The sequence below is a fragment of the Chelonia mydas genome, chromosome 1 (genome assembly GCF_015237465.2).
Source record: "Chelonia mydas isolate rCheMyd1 chromosome 1, rCheMyd1.pri.v2, whole genome shotgun sequence".
NCBI classification, from domain to species: Eukaryota; Metazoa; Chordata; order Testudines; family Cheloniidae; genus Chelonia; species Chelonia mydas.
The window spans coordinates 172,163,127-172,188,356 of NC_057849.1; the positions used below are offsets into that span (position 1 = coordinate 172,163,127).

Below are 25,230 nucleotides of genomic sequence, written 5' to 3' on the forward strand. Positions count from 1 at the left end.
ACACTGGGTGGGTTTGCACTGGAAGGTCCTGTGAAAGAAGAGAGTGTTTGGAGAGACTTCAGTGAAAGGAGGTTTACCTTTGGAGTACTGGGTTGGGAGGATGTTCTAGGTGTTGATGACATCATGGAAGAAAACATGAAGAAGAGAGTGAGAGAATTAAGGGAGGCATGAAGCTAACATTACTGACGGAGCGAAAGGGGTGAGGTAGGATACAATATGAAACGAGAGAACGAGTAGAATCTATGTTAATTTGACTTCTCTTGATTTGCCTGTCAGAGGTCATTTTAGCTGTCTTTAGGATCTGTTCTAATGTCTGCTGAAATGGATGGAAAGGCTGCTATTGATTCAGTGGGCTTTGGATCAATCCTTATATGCATTCTGGAAGTAAAAATAGTCCGTGAAAAAATATCTGTCTCTATCCACTCATTTCTCTCCCAACAAACAAGTAACCTGCTTGAGATGTCCAGTGTTTTCTTGCGCTCTCAGAAGTTGAGGCAACGTAAAAGTAATGGGACTTGCCAGCTACAGAAAGCCAGATTAAAACTATACTGCATTCATGCCATATGGTGCAAATTACATCATGAACACACACAACAATGGAAAACAAGTAATGAAAATCCTTTGCTGAAGCCATAATAATTTAATACAACAGCGACTAGGCAAGCAGGAATTCAAGAGGTAAAAGCTCTGAGCTCTAATATGAATCAACCTATCACTATAGGCACACTAAAAGAGACTTAAGGAGTTGATGTTCTGCCCTGAGTCATTGCTACCCGGTTGCTTTTCACAACAAGCAAAGCCATTAATTTTAAATATTGATTTCAATTTAACAAATCTGTATTTATTAATTTGTAAAGACACTGTTGGTTGACCCTACCTCCCACAGTTGCTTTGCCGTCCCAATTGTATTGAAATACTACCTGTGAACTGTCAACAGGTAATACTGCTTAAGATGCTGATACACAAGTAGGAAAAGGCAGATTGACAGCAGCCAGCATGAATGGGAGAACTTACCAGGGTTTGAAAAGCTATAAATACTAATACAAACTGTGGGGGAAATGAGACCACCGGGGAGCACGAGGGAAGAGAAGACGAATGAAGAGAAAGAATAAATACATATAAGCAGATTGGGAAAATAAACTCTGCTCCCAACTGGGAAAAATTTCTTGAGATGTTCATTTTTTTTAAGTGGAAACTGACAACACTGGCATTTTCAACATTTTTGCAATAGATTTGCTGAAGTTTCTCTAAGAATACTACAGAAGTCCCTTAGGAATTAGTCCCTAAAATCTTAAAAATATTTCCCATCAATAAACTAACTTCTTTATATTTCTTTTCTTACCTGTACGATTTATCATAGTGGGCAGACCTATGAAGAATATACGATAACAAGCTGTGAAAGAAAAAAAAAGTGTATTAAAATATAATCCACCTCTCACATCCATGAGTCTAACAGTAAATTAATAAACAGCAACAAGAAGTTCCTATCATACAAATTTTGAACAGTAAAAATATACTAACCCTGGTATATCCTAAAATCCATCAAATGCCTACTTCACCAGAAGTTAGGGCCCTGGATGACTGACAGGATTTATATTAACAACAACAATCCATGATGTCTTAATGAGAAACTAATGATTGTAGTTACCAGTTGCCATGCTTATTCTTTTTGCTAATATATATATGGCAACAGCCCCATTTATTTAAGTATAAAAATGGCTCTAGAATAATTTTCCTTCTAACATTCCTAATATTCAGAGATTTTAATGTCCGTTAGAAAATTTAAAACTCAACTCAACTTTTTGAAATATTGGTTTCTTCTCTCTCTCTCTCTCTCTCACACACACACACACGCACAATATCTATCTATCTATAAACACAAGTACAGGTTGCAAAGTCAAGCACTCAAAAGTTAAGCTATGCCTGAAGTAAGGCTGTTCTATGCAACCTTAAATTGGGCCCCTTATGGATATGTATTATAATACAGTCTTTAATGACATGATCACATGCTATTTTCCCCACAGGATCCCTGCTCATTTATGGATGGATGGTACTCAATTAACAAGCGACTATTCAATATTTTGTTTTATCCATATTGTTCAATGTGTCACCATAGGCCTTATTTACTGCACACTATTCAAACCTTGCTTGGAAGACAGAATTATGAATTTCCTCATGGACTTTTCTATGGCACTCATTACTATAGTATCGGAATGTGTCACAAACATTATTTATCTTCACTAATCCCCTGTGAGATAAGGGATTAGTACTTTCACCATTTTCCAAATGGAGAGCTAAGGCACTGAAAGTTGGAGGTCAAAAATTTCCATCAATTTGAGATGACGGTTGCCAATTGTGGTCGGACATATTCCAGGAGGTTTCATCACATGACATAATCTCACATGAAAGATTAGTTTTTAATTCCTGAAGACTCCAGGCCAATCCTGGAGGGCTGGCAACCCTATCTGAGACACGTAGGCCCTGCTATATAATTTTTTATTTAGCATTATATAGCACTTTATATATTCACTCACAGCTCCCACTGACTTCAGTTGCAGCTGTGAATGCTCAGCACTTCTGCAAATCAGGCCCCAGGGTATCAAGCTGGGCACCCAGAAAATGAGGAACACACAGTTAGTGACCACCCATGAAAACTTTCATTTAAGTGATTTGTTTAGCACTATGCAGGAACTCTCTGGCAGAGGCAGGGATAGAATCGAATTCTCCAGGGCAGCATTCAATTGCATTAACCACAAGACCTTAATTTTCTCTTCCTGTAATCGCCTGTCTTCTTCACTACACACCTTCCAACAAATGTAACAACTGAAGCAGGTGTCCTACAGACAACAGGTTCCTTCACCACTCAACACTCAGTCAACCCCAGATGAGATCTTATAATGACCTTATAATAGGAAGCATCGGGCAACCTTAATAATAAGCGGTACTACTAGCCCTGCCAATAATACAGAAAGGGAACTCCTTTCCTTCCCTTCAAAAGTATAATTGTAACTGGTTTCAGTTATACTGTACAATATGTGCAAATGTATTCATACACACACCAGGTTATGGTGCCTAGCATTATTTAACGAAACGAGAAACTGCCTGCAGCCATGTGTGCAATTTTGGAATGGACCAATAATCAGCCATTTGCATGTACAGAAACATATCACAAACACAGTCAGATCAACCCATCTAACTTCAGCACATAAAATACGAGCTGTTAATGGGACATATTCTCCTTTTCATTACACCAGTGTAGCTCTAACAAAATCACATGGCACTAATGTAACAGAAGAGATTTTGACCCAATATCTTATTTTTAGAACTGAGAGTTGACTCAAGCAGCCCTTGGGCAGGGACATAACCTTGCCATCTCCTCAGCTTCCTGTCTGAGATATTTTGCAGTTTCTCCTTTCCTTTTTCAGCAAGATTAACGATGGAAATTATTTTTTCTGTTCCAAATATAGCCCAAAATCTGGCAATTGAATTTGCATGGGTGGACTCCTGAAGCTTCTCAGATCTTTTTGCAGGTGGAATTGTGTGCCTGCACAGACCCAAAAGCAGGAACATTTCTCACAACTAGCATAATTTGTCCAAAGAAATCCAAGAGCAGAAACAAATTGAAACCTCAGCAAAGCAACAGTCCCATGAAAGGTCATATATGAAATATGATGCTCCAAAATGAGAGGAGGGGGAAAAAGCACCTACCACTGCCCAGATATTCAATGATTACTTAAAAAACAATTCATCAACACCCAAAATGTGTCTGTGAAAATATACCATCCAAAAGTGTAAGCAAGAATATTAGTACAAAATGAGCTAGAACTTAAGACGTGCATTTTCATGTTCAATATTCTAATTACCTTTAGGACTTCATTTTTTAAATTCAGGACCAAAGACATCTTAATTACATTTTAGCCTTAAAAATGTAGTAGAAGTTTCCATTTTAGATGCTGCTTCTTCCCTAATACATACTGAGACATACAAAACCATACCAATAAATGGCTAAAAATGCAGAATTAAACCCACAGTTATTTATGATGCTCCAGAAATGGGCTGGGCACATAGTGACAATTTAAGCAGCCATACATGTTCTCATCACTGAATTCATATAACTGTCGGTATTAGTCTGAGCCTCCACTCTCTGAATATGTTAGTACAGGCCTTTTTCTTTCTTAGTTGTACAAAGTTATTTACAAACTTGATTCTGCTAGCAGTGGGCATTTTGACATTGGTTTCATTTTGAATAGTATCAGGCACTACATTTCCCCCATTCTTTCTATTATCCTCACTGATATTGCATTGACTCTTTGAATCTACAAAAATGTTTACTGAAGGTGTGTTTCAGCAATGCCTCATTTAAATTCTTCTCACAAAAAATGTTTTCAAAACATGCTATGGGGCATTTAAATCTAAAATCCATAAGATTCTAACCATGTAGGTGAAAGCATATACTGTATGATAAGACGATCAGCTTGTAAGATTATGCAATGGATTTTATGGTTATCCTACTCTCTTGGAAGAGGCCTACAGTGTCAACATCATTGCTTAAGCATATATTTACACAAAGATTGTTAATACTCTCATCTAGTGTTGCTAATAAAAGCCCCATACACATTCTACCTGGATATCAATATTGAGGGGACAGGGGAAGGAGAACACAAAAACTGTGGAAAAGAAAGATGAATAAGGATTGGATGAATAATAAATCAAAGGTTGTAATACCTTTCTCCTCTAAGAATTCAGGACTTGCTTTACAGAATCCCTTTCTTTGAAGTTTCATACAAAAACAGAATTGGAACAGGTCTCACAGCAATTAAGAAAACAAATCCAGAACGAAGAACACCATCCAACTCATTAAGTCTTGCTCTAGTTTGGAAAAAGTCACCCAAATGCTTCTTGAAATTCTAGAACACGGGTCTCAAACATGCGGCCCGCGGGCTGCCGCAAGGTTATTTTCTGCGGCCCGCCAGCTCCCCGTGCCCCTGCCAGCATTTACCTAGAGGAAGGGGTTGGAATGGGGGCAGGGAAGGGGTGGGAAGAGGCAGGGCAGGGGCGGGACCTCATGGAAGGGGTGGAGTGGGGGTGGGGCCAGAGCAGCGATGAGGGGATCAGTGGTGTGGCCCGTGGGCCAACGTACTAGTCCTCATGTGGCCCTCATGGTCATTTGAGTTTGAGACCCCTGCCCTAGAAGCTCTTGGGAATGTCTGTCCCACCTCCTGAACATAATTGATTGTGTATATACACAAGGAACAACAAATTTGAGTCTTTTTCAGTAATGATAGTTGTAATATGTCTGTACATACAGTACAGCTGTTTATTAGGAACAAGATGGAGAGCTAATTCTTAAACAAATACCTGCATTTAAAGTATCCCTACAGAAATTCTGTTGAAAAAAATAGGTAACTTTTGTTCTTTCATGCAAATTTGTCTTTCCACCTCAAGGAATCCATCAGTTTAGAACAGAGGTTTTTTGGTTTTTGTCTGCATAGTTTTTGGGATTGAATTCCTTCAATGGGGGATTACTATCTTTTTAATAACTGACACAATTTTGGAATTCACCTTCAGGTTGGCACAGAATTTACATTTCTATATTTTAGGAATTCTACGAGCTCTTCTTCTCAGAAGAATGGAAATTCTCAATCAACAATCACCCCTATGAATTTCAGGATTGGGAAGGCTTGTTTCTCTTCACGCGTTCTCATTTTAAAGGCAGCCTTGGTACTTTCACAGTATAATTCCCACAATCTAAAGGGCCTCTTTGACCTTGCTTATCAGTTTCTCCATGAATTCAAAAGCTGACCTCCTGGTTTGGAATCTGGCTTATACCATCAACAGGAATTCAGAGCAGATGGTATGAAGAGCCGGGAAGAAACTTTTTTTTATTTTAAGTTTGCTTGATGTTCCCACCTTGTCCCTTTTTAATCTTCCGTCTTCTTAGAAACAGGCACAGCTCAGGAAGAGCAGGATTCTGAGGGGTGAATTCTGAAAATCTCAGAAAACTGATAGGGACTCTCAGAGATGGATGTGGAGAACAAGAGATGCAGGAGCATCAGAATCCCTCCAATCCAAATCTCGTTGGACAGGATAGTGACACAGATTTTGCAAGGGGCTTATAGAAAGGAGGAAAGAGGAAAATATTTTAGGATCATGCTGTTCTTGGTTCTGGATTCATACCCCACATAAAAAAATAGTAAGAGGAACAAAAAATGTCACCATGACTAAACAACATAGTAAAAGAGGCAGTCAGAGGCAAAAAGGCATCCCTTCAAAAACCTGAAAGTCACATTCTACTGAAGACAATAGAAAAGAGCATAAACTTTGGCAAGTCAAGTGTAAAAGCCTAATTAGTCAGGCCAAAAAAGAATTTGATGAGCAACAAGCAAAAAGACTCAAAAACCAAAAGCAAAAGAATTTTTAAGTACATCAGAAGCAGAAAACCTGCCAAACAATCAGTGGGGCTACAGGATGATCAAGGTGCTGAAGGAGCACTCAAGGAAGATAAGGCCATAGAGGAGAAGCTAAATTATTTCTTTGTATTGGTCTTAACTACAGAGGATGTGAGGGAGATTCCCACAGCTGAGCCATTCTTTTTAGGTGACAAATCTGAGGAACTGTCCCAGACTGAGGGGTCAATAGAGGAAGTTTTGGAATGAATTGATAAACAGTAATAAGTCATCAGGACCATCTGGTATTCACCCAAGAGTTCTGAAGAAAGTCAAATATAAAATTACAGAACAACGAACTGTGGCATGTAACCCATCATGTGAATCAACTTCTCGACCAGATGGCTGGAGCATAGCTAATGTGACATCAATTTTCAGAAAAGGCTCCAGAGGTGATTCTCACAATTACAGGCCGATAAGCCTAACTTCAGTACCAGACAAACTGGTTGAAACTGCAGTAAAGAGCACAAGTATCAGACACACAGATGAACATGATTTTCTGGGGAAGAGTCAACACAGCTTTTGTAAAAGGAAATCATGCCTCACCAATCTATTAGAATTCTTTGAGAGGGTCAACAAACATGGTCTCTCACCAAAGGCTCTTAAGCAAAGTAAGCAGGATAAGAGGGAAGGCCCTATTATGGATGAGTACTGGTTAAAAGACTGGAAACAAAGGGTTGGAATAAATGGTCAGTTTTCAGAAGGGAAAGAGGTAAATAGTGGTGTCCTCCAGGGATCTGTACTGGGACCAGTGCTTTCTACACATTCATAAAGGTTTTGGTAAAGGGATGGCAAAATTTGCAGATGATACATAATTACTCAATATAGTTAAGACCAACACTGAGTGTGAAGAATTACAAAGTAATCTCACAAAACTGGGTGACTGGGCAACAAAATGGCAGATGAAATTCAAAGTTGAAAAATGCAAAGTATATAAATCCATGGTATGCTCACACCTTGAATACTGCATTCAATTCCGGTGCCCCCATCTCAAAAAAGATATATTAGAAATAAAAAAAGGTACAGAGAAGGGCAATGAAAATGATTAAGGGTATGGAACAGCTTTCCATGTGAAGAATGAAGAGAGAATAAAAAGACTGGGAGTGTTCAGTTTAGAAAAGAGATGACTAAGGGGGGATATAATAGAGGTCTATACAATCATGAATGATGAAGAGAAAGTAAATAAGAAAGTGTAATTTACCCATTCACATAACACAAGAACCAGGGGTCCCAATGAAATTAATAGGCAGCAGGTTTAAAACAAACAAAAGGAAGTGCTTCTTCAAACAGCACACAGTCAACCTACTGAACTTATTACCAGATGTTGTGAAGGCCAAAAATATAACTGGGTTCAAAAGATAACTAGATAAGTTCATGGAGGACAGGTCCATCAATGACTATTAGCCAAGATGATCAGGGATGCAATCCCATGCTCTGGGTGTTCCTAAGTCTGATTGTCCAGTGCTGGGACTGGATGACAGAGGCTGGATCACTTGAGAATCGCCCTGTCCTATTCATTTCCTCTGAAGCATCTGGTATTGGCCACTGTCAGAAGACAGAATACATGGACCATTGGTTTGACTCAATATGGCGATTCTTATGTTCTTATAATTGAAAGTCTCTCTTCTAATTAGTGTCCTCTGTGGGGTGGAAATAATGCCAAAAGAAGAATGGGTGTCTGGGATATTTTCTGACTGTCAGAGGGGTGCGAGGTGTGCAAAAGTACCAGTAGCAGGAAGACAATCTAGCTGGCTGTGTATACAGCCCTCACCATCATAGTATTTGAGGGCCTAGGAGAGGCCTTTGCCAATACGGAGGGGGCATGCCCCAGGAGGTTTGTAAGAAGAAAGTGGGAGAGGACCTCCTTCAGCCAGGATCTGGCCACAGGACCCACTATTTACCATGTTGCTGTTTCCTGCAGTCAGAAAGGAGGATTGCTGTGTTCCGAACAGTAGGCATGCCACATGCGTGCTGTTGCTAGCTGCTGTGAAGTATGATGTGAGGCCACTTTTCCACTGGAAGTAGTGCTGATCAAAGTGGGAACAGTGAAACTGTTCCTCCATTCCTCAGATAAGCACAGTTGTATAGCACTGCTCTGAAGTGGTGGGGAAGTATTCCATGTTCACTGCTGAGCCCCGATACACTGAGAGGCTCTGCAGGATGTGGAAGCTCTTCCCTGTGATTACTGGGAAACAGTGCTGTTGGTTTTCAGGGCCCAGCTGCTTAAACAATCTCCCTAGGACCCCATGATTTCCAGGGAAGGGTATAGAAGCAACGATGTTATGCCTAAGCCCAAGAAAACTAGATGGCCTAGAGAGAGCAGCCATAGAATATTCAATAAGTTCCTTCTATCAGATGGAGGCAGAACACTATGGCAGAGCCCTGTGGCTTTTACAGGAAGGCCTGGGGCAACAAAAAGTTCAACAGAGCTGCTTCTACATGTGCAAGGTGTGTACCAGAAAACTCTTTTACAGAACAATGGATTCCTGTGAATGAGAAATGCTCGTAGTGGGCCTCCCTCCTGATCTTATGGGAGCCAGCATTATTTTCTTCTAGGAGCTTGGCATTAAGGTTCTTCACTGGCAGAATCAAATAGTGAGTGACTCCCATTTGAATAAGTGACAAGAGGAATTAGCCACATTGGAATGATTTAAGTCACCTGGTGATCTAACCTTCATGGTGCTAGCCAGCATGCCCTGGGATAGACCATCCAGTATCATCTCACTATGTGACCCTGCCATCCCCCTCTTCTGCCTCACAGGATATTAGCTGTATTCATACCGGAGGACCAACACACAGAAAAAGTGCCATTAGGCATATCCCTCTAATTTATATCATGTGACTTCTGAAAATGAAGAATTTCAATCCTAACAGTCTGTAAAGAATCAATTTTCACTATGGTAAATACAGTAGTTTGGCTCTCTGGGGCTGTTTTAATATGCAGAACAGAGAGGAGTCTAGATTGCTACAAAATTTTTATTCTGTGTTCAAATTATTCTAATTCTGATAAAGAGTATCTCAGCTAACAAATACAGGAAACAAAAATAGTTTCAGACAGAGATTCTGGAGCATGAAAGCATAGACCAATAAATATAGAAATAGGAAAGATTCCTCAAGTTCAGAATAGAAAGGAAACAATCTAAGGTGCTGTGGTCCTTATGGTAACATCATAATAACCATTTTTCAGCATTATCTTGTCTTTGAAAAAATACAAGCATATAATTTAATGGCAAATTTATATAAAATATTCCATCTACAGTTTCTGTACTTGTAAGCGTTCTGGTTTTGCTTCAGATAACTAGACTACAGTACCTCAATATTTGCTGTACAGGGAAGTGTTTGCAACACAGCAAATACTGAATTTAGGGTATTACAGGGATTACATAAAAGACTTAGATAGTCTTCTCTGGTTCTCAAAAGCAATTTTTTTATTGTACATCAGAGTGTGTCTATAAAGCAGATTTAGGTAACTACAGTAAATATTGGGGATGCCATCAATCATCAGATAACCTTTCCCGTATAAATTTTTCTTGTCGCCAGTTACAAAAACATTGGAGCAATATATGTAAAGGTCTTTCCACAGTTGTGAATACAAAGATCTGTCCTTCTCCAAATGCTGGGAATTAGCAATGAATTAAATCTTTCCGCAAACACCAAGAAACATGTACTGAAATGTCTATTACTAGCACAAAGTGTATACTCAGAAAAGGGAATCTAACACAGCTCAGTTTATACAGTGATTGAAACAATGGTAAAACATAGCTTGGATGGAGAAAACTATATTGGCAATAAAATGGGAGAAAATACACTAAAATTTTGTGTCACTTGGACGTATTAATAAAGTTGTGACATAACATGGTTCATGTCTGATGTGCATTTTAAATTGAATTTTTAACTGCACTGATCTGTTAGTTATGCATTGGCTCTTTCCTGTGTCAACATTTTTTTAAAATAGTAACTAATAAACAAAAAAATAATAATAAAACAATAATAAAGCAAACCCAGAAGCTAAAAGCATAAAGTAATAGACTTGCATATTTATATTCCTTTGTCCTCAGGTCAGCCATAATGATTGTTGTATTAATTTGAATATCTTGCTCATTGTATTGTTGTTTGCATAGGCATTTTTTCTTGAAAACAAAATAAATATAGAATTTTAAAATGAGTGTTTAAATGGATAGCACTGTAAAAACAACTAAATATTCTTAAGCGCACAAGGGTTGCCAGCAAAATGCCTCTGCACCACTTAAGCCCTCTTAGGAGGTACGTATACCATGTGCATGCTTTCTGAATGGAGTCAATTTCACTGAAAGAGCATCCCATGGGTACATTATTCTCTGTTTACTATAGCAAGTAATATTCATAACAAATGTGCAAATACTTGCTTATTAGTCTTACAGGGAGCCTGCCTTCTTTGCAATCTGGATACATTTGTGCTTTCAGAATTGTATTATATCGTTTATTTGACAATTTCTGTAATTATTATGCAGCTAAAGTTAGTTGACCATTGTATCACATGTTTTGAACATTTTCAATTTCAATGGAACATAGAGTGCTAATTTAAATCAATACCATGTTTTTGTTTTTTCAAATACAAAATGATATCCAAATGTACAAATGTTCGGGGGGATGAGGGGAGAGACAACTATAAGTATGTTGTCTGTAGAAAAGGAAGAGCCATTTTGTCCATTGGACCTCTTGGTTTTAAAATAAGTTACCTTTTGTCTGCATCTTTTTCATATTCCATTTCTGTGATGTGCTTAATATAATGTAGGAAAGAATTAACACTGGAGGTTCTGTTTGGCAGAGAAAATGATCCAAATTATGTGAACCTCTCATATCTGCAAAGCTGAGCTGGAGATTTTGGGAGAAAAAGCTTTTCTGATGTTTTTCTGCATTTGTGATAAGTGTAGGAACTTACATATCATCAGAACTGCCTCTCTCTGTCTCTCTCTCATTTCTTAAATTATTTTTTTCACACTTCAGCCGAAGAAACACAGAGGTGAAAAGAAAATGTCGATATATTTTCTTTTAAAAAATTACTTGAACTTTTTCAAGCATCACAAAGGTTTAGATTGATCTTTGAGTGAAAATTGCAATGGCTTTATTCTACGCAAACAAGCTCAGTGTGGGTGAAATCCATCCTGCTGCTGAGGGCTCACTCAAGGCTTGTGTGACACATCAGTCCCACTTCAGCCTTCAAACCAGGGGTGAAGGGCAACTCAAGTGCTGCATAAAGCCCTGTATGGGCCCTCTTCACGTGGATGAATCTGGCCCTGTGAGATGCAGATCTGCAGGCTGCTGAAATATCATAAGCAATGCCATAGGACGATCAAAATGAAGTGTCTAAATTACGTTAATTATCTCCAGACACCTGTTGCTCACAAGCACAGGGACGTTTAAGCATTTTTCCCCCTAAAGCACTGAAAACAGGCTGAACTGCCATATAATAATTACTGAAGGCACACCATTTAATCACAGCCCATACAAGTGGAGAAGGAGGGAATAAAGAGCTGCATTGCCTCAAGAAGTGCACTAGAAGACATTTCCAAAACACCTCCTAGAACTCACACATAGATAGGGGCCTTGCACCTATAACATATAGTAGCTTACTTCCTGAAGAAGCAGGTGCATGGGGGTGTAGGAGCAGTCACATAGGCCCAGCTCCTAACTACCATGAGGGGTGGAGCATCCTCTTCACTCCCTTCAGCACATAGACTGAACTGCTGCCTGACCCTTACATGGGCTGCACAAGGTAGGGAAAGGTTTCTTACATCCTTCCTCCCTCCCCCATCACTGTACACCCTGTACAGTGTTAGTGGCCAGGCATAATCTGGTGCTTTGTCCTCAGTTTGGCTAAGTGATAGTGACAGCTGCTTAATTAAATGGAGGTTTCTATTGTGTAGGCTGGATAACTTTATTCCACAAAATAATCTTTAGCTGACAGCTTTGTTGTTTATAACAATTATCTTACCATGACTGTCATTCCTAATATGACCTATAATATATTCCAGGGCATTAAAACTAGTATGCACTGTGTCAGCTGCATTACATGAAATCTACCTGACATTTTGTAAAAAGTGCTGTTGAGTACTGAGCATCAAGCTAGGAATAATGTGCCTAATTCTGTTCTCAGTTACACCAGTGTAAATGCAGAATGACTCCATTAAATGATTTAAATGAGCAAAATTTGGCTCACTACGTTGTAGTTTTATTTATATATTTTAATTTTAAATTATATATATATATATACACACACACACACGCAGTGTGCATTGCACTGTTTATCTTGTAAAATAGCTTAAGTTTTTGGCACTGTTTCACTTAAGCTTTGTAACTTGTCTTCTAACATTTTTTAATGACACCACATGAATAGACCGCTGCTTTTCAAAGAACTGTAAAGCCACAAGTTACATAACGAGATAACGGATGGCTGCAAAGTGGGAACTGTCTTAAGTCATATTTGTAATAAGTATAATGAGCACAATAGAAATTAATCAAATAACATTTCCATGCATCTTTAAAATGTTCCAGGTGTTTTATGCTTTCAAAACTTCATTTGTATTTACTCAACATCCTGTTAACAAACCTTGTGCTGCTAAGGAACCTAGAGCTGCCAGCCAAATGCTGAACTGTTGTTTTCTTTAAAAGTTAGGCTAAACAGGAAACAGAATTTCATCTTCTCAATGCAGCAAACAGCAAGCTGAATTTGCAGTTCAAAAAACTCAGCTCACAAATCTATCCTATTGCTATACAGGTGAGATGAAATGGCATGTCATGTCATTCTTATTTCCTTTATGAATCTACATAACTTTAGTGAACCAAAAACATCTTATCTCAAAACATAGTCAAAAATCCAAATTCTCCATTATTTTTAAAGTCATTCTTCTATGAATATTTCATCCTTCATTTCCAGTCTCACACTCACTGTGTTTACCCCTGCTCCTCAAGATTGGCCTGTCTTTCCTCTCACAAGTTTTTTGCAGCCTCTCTCTGATAAGTCTTCCTCTGAGTTCATCCTCACTGGTGTGAGTTCAGCATGTCTGTTGACCTCCATTACCTTGATCATCTTTCCTCTAACCGTATATTCGTTTTCCAAAGGCTTCCCAATCTGCCACCTCTCTCTCTGCTATCTGACTACCCTTTTCTCTATTCTAGAGAGTCATGATCTTACCTACGCTACTGTTGCACACAACTGTTCACCACTTCCCCTCTACGAAAACTGCCCTGGTCCCACTGCTCTCATAAGCAACTTGGCTCTATTAGATGCACCAGCCAGATTTTTACTCCTGGGGCCTGATATAAAGCCCAGTGAAGTCAACAGAAGTGTTTCCACTAACTTCAATGGGCTTTGGATCTGGGACGCTTTGCTGACCCCTTCCATCCTCAATCCCTGGTACTGATATCTACAATGCTGTCCTGCCCTCTGTCTCTAACATATCAAGCTCTATTCTGTTTCTTGCTTCACCATTTTCCCTTTTTGCACAGATTATCTATGAGTTGATGCTATGAACAGAGGGATATATTCGATCTTGATGTTAATTATAATATCGAGAATTCATATAAGTTACTCTACAGGAATGCTTTCTGGGCTGCAAAGTCTCATTTCTTCTGAGTTTCTCTTCTATACTATTCTCCTCTCCATCCACTCAGTTTGCCTTCTATTCCTCCCAGCCTTTCCCTAGCCAGGTGCAAGAAATTTGCAGCTTCTTAACAATCTAAGACTGTCCGAATTTGCAGCAATATCTATTCCAACTCCAACAACTCTCCCCATTAATCCGTACTAACGCGTTCTCCCCTTCTTCAGCAACCCACTTGGATATTTTTAATCAAATCCAATCCATTATACCTCCCTGTCCTGATACCCATGCCTTCTCACTCCTCCTATTGTTTCTTTCTGTCTTTGATGTTGGCACTTCTGCCACTGTCAACAATTCCCCTGCTTCTGCTAACGTCCCTTTTTACAAAGTTCTCCCTTGAGTTTGCCGTTCAGTTGCTCTCTCTTTAATTTCCGCTTTCTCAGCATAGTACTTGAGAAGGTAACCTTCTCTCATCCCCAGTCATCTCTCCCAGACCAGTATTTCAACCAGGTTCCATCTGGGTTTAGCTCTGGCCATTGCATGAATATCACCTTCATCAATATACCAAGATCCTTCTCCTGCTGAAGCCTCCTTTTCCAAGTTTACAACACTCTGAACCCCTCTATTCTCCTACATCCACACCATACTGCACAGGAATCTCTAGTTCCCTTCATTAATGATTTTGCTTAATCACTGCCTACACTGATAGCTTCTCCTTGACATGAAAATCTTTTTCTGTGGTGTCCTACAAAGCTCAGTGCTCAGGCCTTTGCTCTTTTCTACCATCTTTCACCTTCTCAGTCTCTTATCTTTATTTTTTAATTCCTACCACAATTTTACCCTGATACTCAACTGGTAACACCTTTTTATACCTCTTAATCACCAATTAATATAATCTTTTAACACCTCTTTTAATAAGTCCTCACTGATTCCCCCCACTGCCTGCCTTGATTAAATACTGTATTCATCTTGCCATTCTTTAACTAAAATGTTTCAAATACATAAGTATTTCTCTTCGGTAAGAGGAGCATCAAAAGTATCATTGTCTCTGCTTCCTTTTCTTAATATAGGCTTCCCATTTGTCTCCCATAGCCATGCACTTGACATAAGTATTGACCATAAATTCTCCTTCACCTTCCATATTTTATTTGAGAAGAAGGACATGCTTGTGGTTAAGCAACTGGACTGGAACTTGGAAGATGAGTTATATTTCCAACTCTGACACAGGTCTCCTGTGTGACTAGAGAAAACTTTATTTGATTACTTCTTGAACAACAGCTCTTCCATGTCCTTGCATGCAATATCAAAAATTCAGATTTTTAAATTTTCTTACGATATGCTTTGTTAAGATTTACATTTTTTCAAATATTTTCACTTTTTTATATTAATGGATCAATAAAATAACTTAGCAACTGATTTATAATAGTAGCCTTGGAAACTGGGTATTTTGAGTGTCAAAAAAGGGTTATTATAATGAAGGCAAATGTAAGACTATGTGAATATCATCAACAGAATAATATTTATTTTAGACTTGGGTTCAAAAGCTGGTTAAATAGATCTTTTGAACCATTCTTGGTATTGTTACTGTGAAAATAGACAAGTCTTTTTTTATATAGATATAAACAAAGCCATTAGGCCAAACGTTTTTTAAAAATGTCTTTAAATTATGAGTGCCCAATGTGAGATAAGCAACTGGATATCCAAACCTTTGAAAATTACACCTTTTTCAAATTGGACATTCAAAAATGGAGGCACCCAAAAATAGAAGAAACAGTTCTGATATGAGGAATCAATGTCCATGAAAAAGAGGGACTGTCTCCCCAACCTTTACCCAAAAGGAGAACCACTTTGACGGGACCCCACATATTTTATAGTTTATATGTTAAAGAAGTAAGAGCTGTATCCACAGGAAAGGAATGGAATGCCAAGGCAGATTCACTTGGGTCTTTTGAGCCAGACTGTAATTAACACACAGGCTTGAGTTGAGGAACTCTAATGAGATTTTGGTGAGGCACTGAACTTCAGTATAGGCACAGCTTGGTGCCATGGATAGGACACTGAGTCAGGAGACCTTGACTCTTTTTCCTCATCTGTAAAATGGACATCATCATGCTTTGTAAAATGCTTTGAGGTCAAGGGATGAAAAGTGGTGTGCACTATTAAGAAACGCTACAGAGCACAGGGGCTTCACACACACCTCACCCACCCTACATAAGGTGCAGCCTGCACCCTCACTGTATGCCTTGACAGCTCTGGCATATCTCCTTCCTTGTTCCTTTGGAACCATTTGTGCCTCCTGGGGGGAGCTATTGTGGCTGGTCCATAGATGAGGAGTGGAAGGCAACTTTTGCCTTCCCCTTTGTACACCCACTATGGCCTGGCACAATCTGCTCATTTATATTTTATTGTGAAATATTTCTAATTTGTGACACTTAGACCAACTACATGTGAATTACACTATAGCCTTTACCCGATGAATTAAGACCTTTTTAAAAAAACAAATGTATTCTGGGTAGTTTTTATGTACAATTGCAACGCAACAGGGATGCCTGTGCTATTTTCAATACACTTTCCACTCTAATTTTTAATCTGTTTTGCACTGATTATGGCAGTGTGACTTTAGTTATTTATATAATTGAGTATTATTCCCTTTCTACCATCTAGCCCTCCATTTACCTATTAAAATATTTGTATTCTAATCCTGTCTCTGAACTCAGATTTTTATGTGGAAATGTGGGAGATGTTGGAATGTGTATTAAGCATCAAAACAGTACCTCAGAATGGTTTAATAACTCTAGGGCTACAAACGACATTTACTGCAGGCACTGTACTTTGCTTTTTAGTTATGCAAGCAGTGTTCTCTATGCTAGTGCCAACATATGACTGGCAAACACTGCGGTGGATTAAGGTTAAAAGGCTCGGATGCACGAAAACTTGAGGGTCTCTGGAAAAATTTGCTTCTCCACAGACATTTTCTTGCAGCCTAGCCACCCCTCCACCTCACCCTGATGGACTTGCTTTTCTTCTAGTCCTGAGCCTTTGAACTTCCTGCAGAATAATGCAAACCCACCCAGCTCAACCTGGCCTCCAACAGGTAATGGCAACAATCAGCTCTTCACTGTATCACCATTTGCTGCTCTTTATCTGTGTATCACTGCTTTAAATGGGCCACCCGCCATCCGAGGGGCTCAGAGCCCAAGGATCCTGGCCTTCATCTATGACTGGGAAAATTAGGGACAACACACACCCACAGAAAGCTTTAGTTAAAAGACACAAGCTGGAACAAATCTGGTACTCAGCAATCTGAGACAGTAGTCTTCAAGCCGCAGGGCTCCTTCCTATGCTGAAATATAAACAGGGACCCAGGCCAAGCTATGAATCACCAAAAGTCCTTTCCTAGGGGAAGAAATGGGCCACTCTTCTCAGGGACACCTCCCACCTGTGCCTAATAAGAAAGTTTCTCCCTGTGATGAGATGTCCCATCCAAGTCATACTATGGGACACTCATTCCCAGATCTGTACCCACATTTGGGAAAAAGAAAAGTCCGCAGATCAAGCACTTAGGACTACAGCTCCCCCATGATGTGATTTAACATTTGCTTAACAACTTAACAAACCGGCTTTGAAGAAACAGTGACTTCAAGGGCCAACATACACATGCAAGAATCCTTGATCTATTACTTTAAAATCCCACCTGTCCTGAAAGGTGAATTCTACTGAATAACAATTAAAACTCGTCAACAGTGGGAATATCATCCATAGGTGGCCAGCATAGCTGCACTGGCACAGACAGGCAAGGTTGCTATAAGATGTGATTTACACCAGTGCAGCTTGCCCTTTTTTCACAATCAGGGGTAAGCAACACTGGTGTATATCCTGTCTTGGCCTGTCTCCGCTAGGGGTTCGCACCATCCAGCCATGTGAATGGGAGGCCACCAATAGTTGTAACCAGGGCAAATGCCCCGTGTAGACAAAGCCTGGCTACACTCCCGTAAAGATAAAAAGAAGACATTCATTTCCTGTAGGATTAGTAGAACATCAAGACTCCAGTACTTTTTATGGCCTGATTCAACAAAATTATTACATTTCCAATAAACAACATGCTATAACATACAGAACAATTTATTATGGACCTGAAATTCTCAACCTCTATCTGTCAATTTTACGACAACTTAAAAGGAGGGGAGCCAAGTCACTGCTGAATAAGTAGGTTAGCTGCTCCCACAAATGACTTATAAAATGTACTAGTCCAAAAGGCCTACTCTGGAAAGCTGGCAAGATATCACCTCACCAACCCTGCAGAATCCTGACACATCCTGCCCCAAATCTCATTTTGGAGACTGTCAGTTTCAAAGCTTCTGTAATCACCTTAGTATCTGAGCATGTTCCACAATCATTACATTTGCAATAGCAAAGTCCCTGAATGGAATTTTGGGCTTGCCTCCCTTTCTGGGTTATGAAGAGCTCTGTTTGGGGTAGTTCTTTGGGGGACAGAGAACAATAAGGTTAATGGGCCACTGTAGTGGGGCAGCTGCCCCACTCCTGGAGAACAGGGATCGAAAGCAGCCAAGCTAGGCTGATTGGGGAAGCAGCCACAGCTGGGGCCATGCCGATCAGGGTCCAGCTGGCCCTGATAAAAGGGTTGTGGAACAGGAGCTGAAGGAGTTTCACTCTAGTCCTGGAATGGGAAGGGCTAGCTGCCTGAGATGAAGGTACCTGAACTAGAGCAGTGCTGGGGAATAGGGCAAGGGAGTTGGGGAGCTCCAGCCTGGTAAACCCCCAGGCTGCAGGCCTTGTGCAAGGCCTACACAGGTACTGGGATTGCAGAGGTCCAGCCCAGGGTTAGGCAGAGGCAGCTGGTCCAACCTCCTTGCCAATGATGAGTGGCCATGACAGACTGCAGTTTGCCCCAGTGAGCAGGGGCTAGATGACGACTGGCAGTAGCCCCTGAGGCAAGGTGGGTGAGAGGGTTGGGGGTTCCCCTGGGAGAGGAGACCCAGAGCGTGGTGGAGTACTGCTGGGGCAGCACCCAAGGTAAAGGGTACCGGGGTCCGGGAGGGACACGGTGCCAGCAGCAGGCAAGACACTGGCCTGCAGAGGGCAAGCCGTACGCTGGAAAAGAGCTAATTCCCAGACGACCAGCAGGAGGCGTTGCATCCGGTGAGTCTTGCTTTTCTACAGCCAGTCACAGAAATGGGAATAAATAACAGCATGTCTGCCTAACCTCATAACTAACTTAGAAAGACAATGAAGCCATGTCTGAATATCTTTTAGAATAGGATTGTTTAGAAGTATATTGTTCTTAAATAAAAGTGAATATTTTCAGGTCAGTTTATTTTTGCATCTTTTAGAAAGGCAAATATTCTATATGACTAGTAGAGACATTACAGCACAACAAAAGGAAATAAAATTTCTCCAGATTTATTCACACACATATTATATTATAAAAGAGCCTAAAGTGGTAATAGTTGGCACTATTTTCACAACAAGAATAGTCAGAATGCTGTGCTGATGATGTACATATAATTTTGCATTTGACATCATTGTGGTAATCCTCTCTTATGACATTCAGAGGTTCTAATTTCCAAGGATATTATTTCATAAACTGATTGCAAAGTTACCATACTGATCCCATAATAATAATCAACAACAATAATAATTTTAACAACAACTTCATGGAAAGAATTTGATATTCCACTCAAGGCACTTTTCAGGATTCCTGTTAGACAAGTATTACTTCCTATACGTTTTCAACAAAATATTTGAAAAGATGTAAATTTTAATAAAGCATAATGTAAGAATATAAAAAACCAACCTTTAAGGGCACATTATCTATTCATATTATGGCTTTACCATGTAATTATGGTCCCAGTTCTGTAAGGAGATCAGTGTGAACAGCACACTTATATGCCCACAATAGCTGGTTGAAAATTTTCCACCTAAACTGTTTTCATGAAAAGTGGCTGTTTTCTGTTGAATGTCCAAAAACCTAAACATTATGGCTACAAGCCAAAAAAATGCATTATTCAAAATTCTGCTGAAAATTATTTTTAATGGCAATATTAGAAGAAAACTAATTTCTCCATTTTTTGTCAATTTTCTACAGACTTTTCCTTGAGAGATTGAAGCCTAAATCTGGAAATGAGCTTTTTATAATGCATTGAAAGTAGCTTCTCAGACTTCCCTTTGATACATCACCAAAACACAGTAAAGATGTTATGCACTCAACAGAGAAATTATGAAATAAGACACTTTAGCTCAAAGAGGAAAGATATCCTAGTAATTCAAAGGCTAGATGAAAGTTTAGATCTGCTATTTTTCTTGAAATCATGACTGAAATCTTTTAGGTACATTTCTGTCATGAGTATTAAAGGAAATGTATACACTGCTATTAGTATACAAAGAGTGATTTAGATTCTGAAATGTTTAAGTTTCTACTATTGGGTACATATTTGTAAATTATTTTCTGCTACTTGGCAAATCATAGGTTTTGCCTGGTAGCCTTTGCTAAAGATCACCAAAAGAATCCATACAATCATATTTTAGGGTTTGAATCATGAACAGGTAAGAATAACATTTTTCTGTGTTTCACTGGCATAGCCAAAACTCCTCAGTCAGTAAAGAGGAAAGTGGTACTTTTTTCAGCACCCTCAAGAAACAGAAGCAGAGGAATGTAGGAAAGATGGATTAAAATAAACCAACCAACCAGTCCATGACTTCCAAGTTCTAAGGTCTGAGATATCAATAAAAGATGGATAATAATGATTATTTATATTTAAAATTGTGCATTATTAAGCTGTGACTTTTGCTATCAGAAGAATACACAACTGATTTAAAAAGAAATGGGAGAGGTACGTAGAAGCTTGTCACTGTTAAGATGTTGGGTCGCCCTCAAAGTTATATAAGTATGATAGAATTATAATTATGTAGTAGTAGAAATAAAGATAGACGAAAGAGTATATAGGGATTGTAAAAAGGTATGAACATCAATTCCATGCTGTTGAATTTCACTCTGTAACAAATGCAAGGCCAAAGTGCTAATTATTTCAGACCGTTACAGGACAAAGAGTCTGTGCTGGAAAGTGATAAGAATTTTGAGGAAACAATGCTGTTCTTTAAAACAACACCCTGATGCTCTTCCCCCGCGGGGGCCCCTTGTCATGCCTATGTAAATCTTGGTATCCAAAGAGGGAAAAAAGATAGTGGGATAAAACTTCTTAAATGAATCAAGAGTCATCGATTGTTGTGTTAAGTAAAAGAATAAATGATCAGTGCATGGAATTGAGAGCCTCAGTAGGGAAATAATTGGTTAGTAAATGGTGCCAGCCTAATCCTAAGAATTTCAACCTCGATATCAATGGGCCGAAGAATATGCAAAGTGGAGATAACTGGACGATCCCCGGAGGGCGAACCAGAATCCACCCAAAACGCATCAAGGAAGAACAAGAAGATAACACCTACCCATCATGGAGCCGTCATGGATGTACCACCTGCTGATTGAGCTGATTGATGATCATCTCAATTGTAAATTCAGCATGATGAAGCAACTTCCATAGACTTGTATTGAACCAGAGAACTATAAAAATTGGGTCCAGGGACTGTGTTCTTTGAGTCTGGTTCTACGACCACCCTCCAGGAGCTTCGGATGCGCATCTGACAACGACTCAGCTCCACTCTCGTGTCCAGGCGACCTGGCCACTGACTTGGCACAAGCAACAACTAGGCTGGTAGCTATAACAACCTTTATGTAGAACCTGTGTGTGAATGTGTGTGTGTGTGAATGGATCTATATAGAAATTGCATATAGGAATATTTTGTTTCATTTACAATAAACATGGCAATTTGCCCTGTGACTCTTATAAGATCCTGTTGGTATAATTTTTATTAGTGTAACAAAGAAATATCCTCCGGGAATTGAGCAGGACAAGAGCCATAATATGCCTGATGACCTGTTTCTTGCATATCTTAGCCCTGGTCTAGACTGGGTGGGGGGACGGACAGGGGAGGGGGATCGATCTAAGTTACGCAACTTCAGCTACGTGAATAACGTAGCTGAAGTCGACATACTTAGACCGACTTAGTGTGGTATCTTCACCGCGGTGCGTCGACTGCTGCCACTCCCCCGTCAACTGTGCCTGCGCGTCTCATGGCGCTGGAGTACAGGAGTTGATGGGAGAGTGCTCAGGGGTCAATTTATCGCATCTAGACTAGATGCCAAGCCGGCGGGTAGTGAAGACATACCCTTAGTGGCACAATTTCTAGTTAGGTCTAAAGGAAGAGGATGCACACAGGGATTTACAAAAGATTAGGGGTGTGGTCTGAGCTGCACCAGAGAGGAATAAAGGAAAAAGAACAAACTATAGTTGCCAACCCTCCAGGATTGTCCTGGAGTCTCCAGGAATTAACGATTAATATTTAATTAAAGATTGTCATGTGATGAAACCTCCAGGAATATGTCCAACCAAAATTGGCAACCCTACACAAAACCCCAACATTCAATAGACTTTAGGATGATCCAAAATGTGACAGGGTCCTTAAAAGTTTAGGGTTTTAGGCTCTACTTTATCCACATGGATGTGCCAAATATATATGGTGATATTTTGTCACAGCAGGGATAAGTTCTTGGCAGGGAGTGTAGAAAATAATAATCACTGATGCTTAAGTACTGGATTTTCAGATGCTGGCCTCCATTTTGTACCACCTAACACTATGTTGGAAATATGGCCCTTAGTTTCCTCTGTAGTGTCTGCTAGCACCCAAGGAAACTTTGGGAAGGGAAGAATTGTTACCAGCAGTCTGTAAAGGTCTAGTCCCACAAAAACAGAGGAAATTTTGTTGAAGGGAGGAGTCTGCTTTCAGCAGTGCAATAAGGCCTGGTCTAAGCTTAAAAGTTTTGCTGGCATAGCTATGTTGGTTAGGGAAATGTTATAAACCATACCAGAAAGAGAATTATTTTGCTGGGATAAGCTGCATGTACAATAGGAGGGTTTGTCAGTATAGCTAGAGACAAGCATTCTAGTATAAATAAAGAAAAGTATACTTGCAGGGACTGACTCTAGAAGAGTTGAAATAAAACCATGGGGCTGAAACTCTGGGGACCTCTGCCATTGACTTCAATAAGGCCAGGATTTCATCCAGGTTTTCCACATTCAGCTGAACATCATCTCCCCACCCCTCAAAGTAATTTATTACATCTACATAAACTGCATACAGATGCCTATATTACTCCCCTACCAAGCAACTGGGCAGGGACTGGGCACAGCCTTGGCTCCATCCCCTCAATATGCGGCTCAGCATAGCTGAGTCAGTGAGAATAGGGGAGGGGGTTACCAATCTGCAACTAACAGGAGTTTTTTATTAGTAGCACATTCCTCCTCCCCGGAGAAAGGAGGAGCAGGAAGGAATCATGCTTCTCTAGGGACTTGTCTACATTACCAAGTTTTGTTGACAAAACTTATGTCGACACCCAAAAATCGACAAAACAAAAATCGCTGAAGGGTGTTCACACTTGCTCCCTCTGTCGACAGATCATGTCGACATTGGGAACACCATCATCGACAGGGTGAGCAATGCAGCATGGGTATGTATCCCACAGTGCAGCGTTGTGGGAAGGAAGAGCTGATTGCTGGGCATCTTGGGATTCTCTCCAAGTTCTCCCACAGCCCCCCCAGTTGCCGAGAGCAGCATCATGAGTAGCTCTGTGAGCTCTCCGTGCTGAGGAATGGCAAAGCAGCCCCACAGTCTGTCCCAGTCTGCCTGCTGCTGTGTTCCTAGCGCAGGGCAGAACAGGAGCATTCCAGTGATTTGCTCTTCGTTTGCTCCCCAAACGGAGCAGCGCACAGATACTTCCCGGAGCTTTGAAAGGGGAGGGGCACATGCGTGCAGGGCAGCAGAGATCAAAACACTGAGCAGAGCAATCAGGGCAGGCATTGTGGGATACTGGCAGAAGTTAGTTCTGTCAACAGAACAATCAGCAGTGGCCCTTTGTCGACAATAAAGGGAGAGGAAAAGACAAAAGTCTCTCGTAGGAAGTTTTTTGTTGCTAAACTGGGCATTTTTTGCGACAAAAGTCCCACTGTAGTGTGTACGCTCTTCCTGTTTTGTTGCCAAAAGGTAGTTTTTGGCTACAAAACTTGGTAGTGTAGACAAGGCCTCAGTCACGATTCCTTTCCTGCGGTGCTCCCAGGGCACAATAGCCATGCATCTCCCCTTTCACAGGGCAGACTGTAAAAGTACAATCTAGCTCATTGTGCTCTTGAGAGATCCCCGCTCTACCATTTTGTGTACGCTCTCTCCTGGACCACCACTGAAGTTCCTCACTCCAGCAATGGGCTTCACCATGTTCCAGCCAGCTACAAGTTGTGCAATTAAGGCTGAAGTTTTTGTAACTTGATATTTAGTCACCCTAACTAACATTAGCTAACATATTAGCCACGCCTCCATCTTGCCATTTTTTATAGCACCCATCCCCGTAGCATCAGAGCTCTTCCCAGGGCAATTAAATCTGCACTGTGAGGTCCCTAGTGGACTTTGGGGAGTTTTCTGCTTTTCATATCACGCTTTGATAATCATGCATGATAATCATGATAGTGATGGTGGATATGCTTTAGGAAGGAGGGTCCCACGAGTGTGCTTGGAGACAGTCTTTGCATATGAGGAACCCATTCACTGAGGGTGCTTGATCAGAAGGCTGTATTATGAAGTTTTATATTTGGAACTCTATCCAGCACTTTTATAGCATTCTTCTTCTTAATCCTTGTAAGTTTAAATAAAGCGAATGAAAGTGGTCTGCCCAACTTCTACGTTTTCATTCTCCAACTGCGTGTGTTTTATTAGCTTCCTTCCTTGCCAGCATTATTTCTGCTACTGTATATGGATTAGACTGGGTTTCCATGTTCAGTTTCCTGGGGAGGGGAGAGGGAACTGAAGCCTGTACCAAGAGTGTGAAGACTGTTTTCTATAGAGACTTCAACCCACCACTGGATTGATCCTGCTGAAGAGCACTCACAAGTTTCCAGAAGATGTATCTCCTGCTTCTGCAGAGAAAAATGCCCTTGCCCAGGGGCAAGTGGGAGGAGCACCCATGAAGGAAGTATTACACAATACACAGTAGAGTACAAAGGCATTGGAATGAAATGGAACTGCTAAAGCCTTTTAAACTGAATATTACACTCTGTCTCAAAAAGCTACCAGAAGCTCAGCAG

The 25,230-nt window shown here is 40.2% G+C and overlaps 1 long non-coding RNA gene across 3 annotated transcripts in view; it reads right to left on the minus strand.

The window, feature by feature from the left end:
• The window catches only part of LOC114020167, a 324,008-nt gene that overhangs the window by 74,878 nt on the left and 223,900 nt on the right, over nucleotides 1-25,230 (minus strand). For all 3 annotated transcript variants that reach the window (XR_006287984.1, XR_006287985.1, XR_006287986.1), the window contains exon 7: nucleotides 1,343-1,393. This is a non-coding gene — a long non-coding RNA (uncharacterized LOC114020167). The remainder of the gene's footprint in view (nucleotides 1-1,342; nucleotides 1,394-25,230) is intronic.